The sequence below is a fragment of the Amblyraja radiata genome, chromosome 3 (genome assembly GCF_010909765.2).
Source record: "Amblyraja radiata isolate CabotCenter1 chromosome 3, sAmbRad1.1.pri, whole genome shotgun sequence".
NCBI lineage: Eukaryota > Metazoa > Chordata > Chondrichthyes > Rajiformes > Rajidae > Amblyraja > Amblyraja radiata.
The window spans coordinates 101,151,308-101,158,021 of NC_045958.1; positions in this window are offsets into that span (position 1 = coordinate 101,151,308).

Genomic DNA, 6,714 nt, shown 5'->3' on the forward strand with positions numbered 1-6,714 from the left:
CCTGCTTTTTGGACGAATTATGCCTTGCACATTTGTGATTCTCCATGCCGCTGTTTGACATGTATTCACGTTGGCCCTCTGTCGTTTAGCTGAAATTAATTTTATGCGTGTCCTCAAATCTAAGGTTTTATCGTCAAGGTCCGTGTCAGCACGAAACATACAGCTTGTCCCATTCCTTCTCCGCTCCTTTCTATCATCAGACTTTATAGGACTTTGCTCAAGCTACATTTGGAGTATTGTGTGTAGTCCTGGTCGCCCCACTACAGGAAGGATGTGGTGGCTTTGGAAGGGTGGAGGAGGTTTACCAGAATGATGCCAGGATCAGGACGACGAGAGGTTGCAGGAAGACCTGAGAGAGGTATCTAAAGTAATGAGAATTATAGATTGGAGGTAGAGAGTCAGAATCCTTTTCCCAAGGTGGAAAAATCAAGTACAAGAGAGCTTAGCTTTTGAGTCAAGAGCCAAGAGTGTTTTATTGTCATATATCCCAGATAAAACAATGAAATTCTTACTTGCAGCAGCACAGCAGAATATGCAAACATAGTACATAACGGGAGAAGGACATTTGTGTGTGTGTGTATATACACACACAAACCCAATAAACAAACGATTATAATGCAATAATAATAATAGTCTATTGTAGTTCAGAGCTTATTTGTTGTCGTATTTAATAACCTGATGGCTGTAGGGAAGTAGCTGTTCCTGAACCTGGACGTTACAGTTTTCAGGCTCCTGTACCTTCTTCCCGATGGTAGTGGTGAAATGAGTGTGTGGCCAGGATGGTGTGGGCCTCTGATGATGTTGGCTGCCTTTTTGAGGCAGCGACTTCGATAAATCCCTTCAATGGTGGGGAGGTCAGAGCTGGTGATGGACTGGGCAGTGTTCACAACTTTTTGCAGTCTTTTCCGCTCCTGGATGTTCAAGTTGCCGAACCAGGCCACGATGCAACTGGTCAATATGCTCTCTACTGTTCACCTATAGAAGTTCAAGAGAATCCTCTAAGGTGAGAGGGCTGAAGTGTAAAGATGATTTGTGGGGCAGGTTTCTGCACACAGAGGGTGGTGAGTACCTGGAATGTACTGCTGTGGGTGGTGGTTGAAGCAGATATGTTAGTTGCATTTAAAAAGACACAAGTATGTGTATGGATTTGCAGGGATTAAATGCAGTGCAATTTCTCCAACTTGAAGTAATCCCTGTATTCCCTCTCTCTCCATCCCTCCCCCACCCATGTCGTACCAGCTTCAAAGTCATCTTGTTAAGTCTCATTGAGTCTGTACTCGTTCTCACCTATCAAGCAGCTAACAATGGCCCTTCTTTTGTCATCATTGCTTTTTTGCATATCTTTCATTCATTCGCTCCATATCTCCCCACATCACCGTCTATATCTCTCGTTTCTCTATCCCCTGACTCTCAGCCTGAAGAAGGGGCTCGACCAGAAACGTCACCTATTCCTTTTCTCCAGAGATGCTGCCTGACCCGCTGAGTTCCTCCTGCTTGCTGCGTCCGTCTTTAGATAAGTGATGGTCTTGGCACAAACATTGTGGGCCAAAAGTACTGTTCCCACACTGTGCCGTTCCATGAGCACAATCGACTGGATGTTACTCCTGGCACTGCTGTCTACACCCCATGTTCTTGCTGTCCTGAAGATTCTGTCACTTGTTTCTGTTTACAGGATGTCTCCTTTTTTCTTTACTCGCCAATTTTTCTGCTATTTTAAGTATATGTACCTGATTCTTTTTCCTCTGATTCCATTTTAAAATGACCTTCGGGCTTTATTACCTTTTCTTAGCCTTCCTGCACTTTCTCGTGCTATTTTAGTACCAGCACCCTAATCATCTGTTACTGTTAATGTCCTTGTAGTTTATTATTTTGCATGTGCCATCTTTGCTTAATGCGCCCTGTATGTTCACAGCCAAGTCATTCATGTCTGAGTGCGGGCTGTGTCAGCAAGCAGATTCCATTCATAAAGTCTGGAGATGGGCCCTTTGGCCCAATTTTGCTTGTACTGACCAATATCCCTATCTACACTGCTCCCACTTGTCTGTGTTTGGCCCATTTCCCTCTGAAACTTTCCAATCCATGTACCTGACCATGTACCTTTCAAAATGTCTTTAAAATATTATAGGATCTGCCTCAACTACATCCGCTGGCAGCTCGTTCCATATACCCAGCACCCTCTGTGTGGAAAAAGTTGCCTTTCAGGTTCCTTTACATTTTTTCCCCTCTCACCTTAAACCTAAGTCCTCTAGTTCTTGATTCCCCTATTCTGGACCGTGGATAACCCCTGTGGCAATGCTGCACCCCCACAGGACTGTATTGGTCTGGCAGCCTAGCAGTGTTTTGCCTTTTTCTGTGTAGAATTTGATAACGTGCATCCTTTTAACTCGTGGTAAAAAAATTACTCAACCAGTTGAAACTGGCACTGGGCAGCCAGTATTCTAGGACTGTGTGTCTACTCTCATCTATTCCCCTCATGATTTTATACACCTCGAAGATTACTCTTCATCTTACTATGCTCCAAGGAAGATAGTCCAAGCCTGTCCATCCGCTCCAGCAGCACACCCTGTCAAGTCCTGGCAACATCCTCGTAAATCTTCTCTCCTTTTTTTTTCCCTGCAGATTTCTCCATTTAAAAAGCACATAACACATTTGATTATAGTAAATGGTGTTGTAATTAATAATATCAACGGCGCAGGTCTGAGAAAACAATTACTGAAAGTGGAGAGAGGGGAAATAAGTTCTGTTGTTCGTTAGAATGAATGTTTCAATGTATGTTAGACTGTTGAATTTAATATTGTGGGCAGCACAGTGGTGCAGCAGTAGAGTTGCAGCCTTACAGCGGCAGAGACCCGGGTTCCATCCTGACAGGCATATGGCTGCTAATTGTACGCTCTCCCTGCGATCGCGTGGGTTTTCTTCGGGTACTCCAGTTCTGTCCCACATTCCAAAGACGTATAGGTTTGTAAGTTAATAGGCTTCTGCAAATTGTCCCCAGTGTGGAACCAGGGGACATCCTTGTGATTGAGGCAGTGCAGCGTAGATTCACGAGATTTATCCCTGGGATGGCGGGACTGTCATATGAGGAAAGATTGAAAAGACTAGGCTTGTATTCACTGGAGTTTAGAAGGATGAGGGGATATCTTATAGAAACATATAAAAATATAAAAGGACTGGACAAGCTAGATGCAGCAAAAATATGTATTTAAGCCACTGCTAATTACTTGTTTATTATTTCTAAATTTCCCCACAACATAAGATGGCCTGTAGGTTATGTTTATCCTTGCACCATTGCTTTAAAAAAATGTTCACCATTTTAGTTTACTAGCCATACACAACCCCAACATGTTACAGATATTAAGGAAATTATGGTTCATATTTTGCTCGTAATTTTCATATTCTGGCCTGTCAGGCCAGTTAGGGTCTCATTGAAACCTACGGGATAATGAAAGGCCCATATAAAGTGGACGTGGAAATGATGTTTCCAGTAATGGGAGTCAAGAACCAGAGGGCACAGCTTCAGAATACAAGGATTTAGCTTCAAAATGGAGATGAGGGGGAATTTCTGTAGCGAGACGTAGGTGAATCTGTGGAATTCTTCTTTTTATGTCCATCTTGTTACAAATGTTGGCCTCGCTGTCATCGTCCGTCCTGAAAAGGACGCAAGCTTCCGGCGACAATCAGTGGGAGCCATCACTTTTCGCAATAGATGATGGCGGTAGCAGAATTACCTCAGGATACTTTCAGTTTCCAGCCCCGCGACGTGGACGTTTCTGCTATTGGGCCATCTGTGGAATTCATTGCCTGCCAATGATGGCTGTGGAGGCCAAAACATTGGGTATTTTTAAGGCAGAGATTGAATAGTTCTTGATTAGGATGGACATCATAGGTTATGAGTAGAAAGCAGGAGAATGGGGTTGAGAGGTAAAAACAGATCAGCATGGCAGAGTAAACTTGATGGGCTGAATGGCCTATCTCTGCTCTTATGTGCAATGGGCTTATTTGCTCTGCACCTGCCCCTCAACATCCCTCGCACTTAAAAAAAAAAATCTGAATTTCTCATAATCAAGTATTTAATTATTAACCTGATAAATTTATTATTTTTCACACTTGGTGCCTTGGCTTTATCTCTTAAAGGGCACTGTCAATGCTGTGCATACTTTGATGGGTGAGTCTAAGCATTGTTATAATTAACAATCTAAAACTCAGAACCCAGTCCTTAAACCGTGTAATTTCCATTTGTTCTAAATTTGTTTCCCACGCTTCAAAAGCTGTCTCAATCACAGCAGCAGTTTTGTAATATGCTTATAATAAGCATATTATAAAATAAGTTTTATAATGTGCTTGTAATAAGTGAAAACAATAAGCTCAAATTGATAATTTGCTTTCATTGTGTGCAATATTTCCATTGGCCATTTGGTGGCGTAGTGGTAGAGTTACTGCCTCACGGCACCAGAGATCCAAGTTTGATCCTTACGGACGGGTGCTGTCTGTACAGAGTTTGCCCTGTGACCGTGTGGGTTTTCTCTAGGTGCTTCAATTTCCTCCCACATTCCAAAGATGTGCAGGTTTGTAAAATAATTGGCTTCAGTAAACCGTCCATAGAGTGCAAGACGTAAAACTGGTGCCCGGGTGATCAATAGTCAACCTGGACTCGGTGGGGCCGAAGGGCCTGATTCCACGCTGTAACTCTAAACTCTTCATGTGTACATTGTGTAATGATTCCATAAATGCACGTGTAATTCAAGGTCACAAATGTTTAAATTCCTTAACCAAATTTGCAAAAAAATAGACACACAATTCTGTCTACATCTGCAATTTATTAATTTGCTCATTGCACAATATCACATTGCACAATATCACAGCACAAGTCACAGCCGCATAGGCCAAGGATGTTTGAGTTTTATTACGTGTTGGAATAATTGCAAAGCAAATGGAAAACATGAATCTAACAAACCTCAACTTTCTCCCATGTTAGTAACAGTTTCCAGGAAAACAGGAAAAACATATTTCCCTTTGAATTATACTTTTGGATTTTGACTTAAATTTTGCTTTTGCACAAAATACTATTGTGACATTCATAAATAGCAAATCATTTGATCTCAGATGCTAGGCTTTCTCCAAGCATTTCTAAAAGCATTTAAAAAAAAAAGATTATTTACTTGACACAGCAGTAAAAGCAAATGGGAGGTCAAAAAATGAAGATTCAGATGGACACTATCTGCTTAACCTATTGGGACGAAGCAGAATTAAAGGGATTTGAATCGTTTAGATCTATTTTTGTTCATATTTAGTGTGAAATTATTGAACAACTGCCCCTCCTGCCTTTCAAACAGGTATGAAGGAAGAAAATGAACTTGCCCATCTGTGTATTTTAATTCACATATTATCCAGAGTTTCATCCTTCACAGGAAGAACGTACAATATTCACTGTTGTGAGACTCTGCAGTTCTGGGCAAGTATCCAGATCACCTGGGATTAACTGGCTACTACCTACAGTGTCAGCTAAAGGTTGGCAGTTACTTCAAACCTGTTTAACAGGCGCTTGCCTTAGCAGACAATGGGGTGACACCATGGAGCTGCTGTCTCACAGCGTGAGCCCCAGGTTCGATCCCCATCTCCGTTACTGCCCTTGTTGAGTTTGTACGTTCTCCCCGTGACCTTGTGGGGTTTCTCTGGGTGCTCCGGTTTCCTTCCACATCCCAGAGACGTGTATGTATGCAGGTTGATTGCCCTCTGTGAAATTAGTCCCTTGTGTGTCGGGAGTGGATGCGAAAGTAGGATAGCATAGAACCAGTGTGTGGACACAAAATGCTGGAGTAACTCAGCGGGACAGGCAGCGTCTCTGGAGAGAAGGAATGGGTGACGTTTCGCGTCAAGACCCTTCAGTCAGAAGAAAGGGTCTCGACCCGATACGTCACCCATTCCTTCACTCCAGAGATGCTGCCTGTCCCGCTGAGTTACTCCAGTATTTTGTGTCCACCTTCGATTTAAACCACATAGAACTAGAGTGAACTCATGATCGATAGTAGGCGTGGACTCAGTGGACTGCAGGCCCTGATTCCATGCTGTAACTCTGAAATGCACAATGCAGGTCGGTGTTCTCTGAAATAAAGGTTACTGTTTATGCAATGTCTAGACCAGTGCTTCTTAAACCTATGGTGAATGAAATTATTTTTGAGGTGAACGAGTTCATTTATGTTTTTTTGCTCGCGTGACAAAATAAATTATATATAAAATTATACACAAGGGAGAATGAGACGAAAATTACCAAAAAACATAAGAAAATTTAGTCGAGGGTGAATGAAATTTTGTGATAAAGACTCAAGGGTGAATGACACTGAAATAGTTTAAGAAGCACTGGTCTATACCATCCTCAGTCCCATGTCCTCTTGAAGAAAATGAAGTGCTGTTTGGGAGTCAATTTAACATGGGGAAACTGTTAACCTGCTTATACTGTATTCCCATAAACATATTGTTAACCTAGATGCATATTGGCCAGGGCACCAGGATTAACAATGTCCACCAGAACTGGCGGACAAGGTCTTGGTTTAGTGTCTCCTCCGAAAGACAACTCCTGTGGTAGTGCTGCACCCCCTCAGGACTCTATTGGTCTGGCAGCGTAGCTTTTTTTTTTTTTTGCTTTTGTCTCTGCAGAATTTAAAATGCGCATTCTTTTGACTCGTGGCAAAAATTCCAATCAACCAACTGGAACTG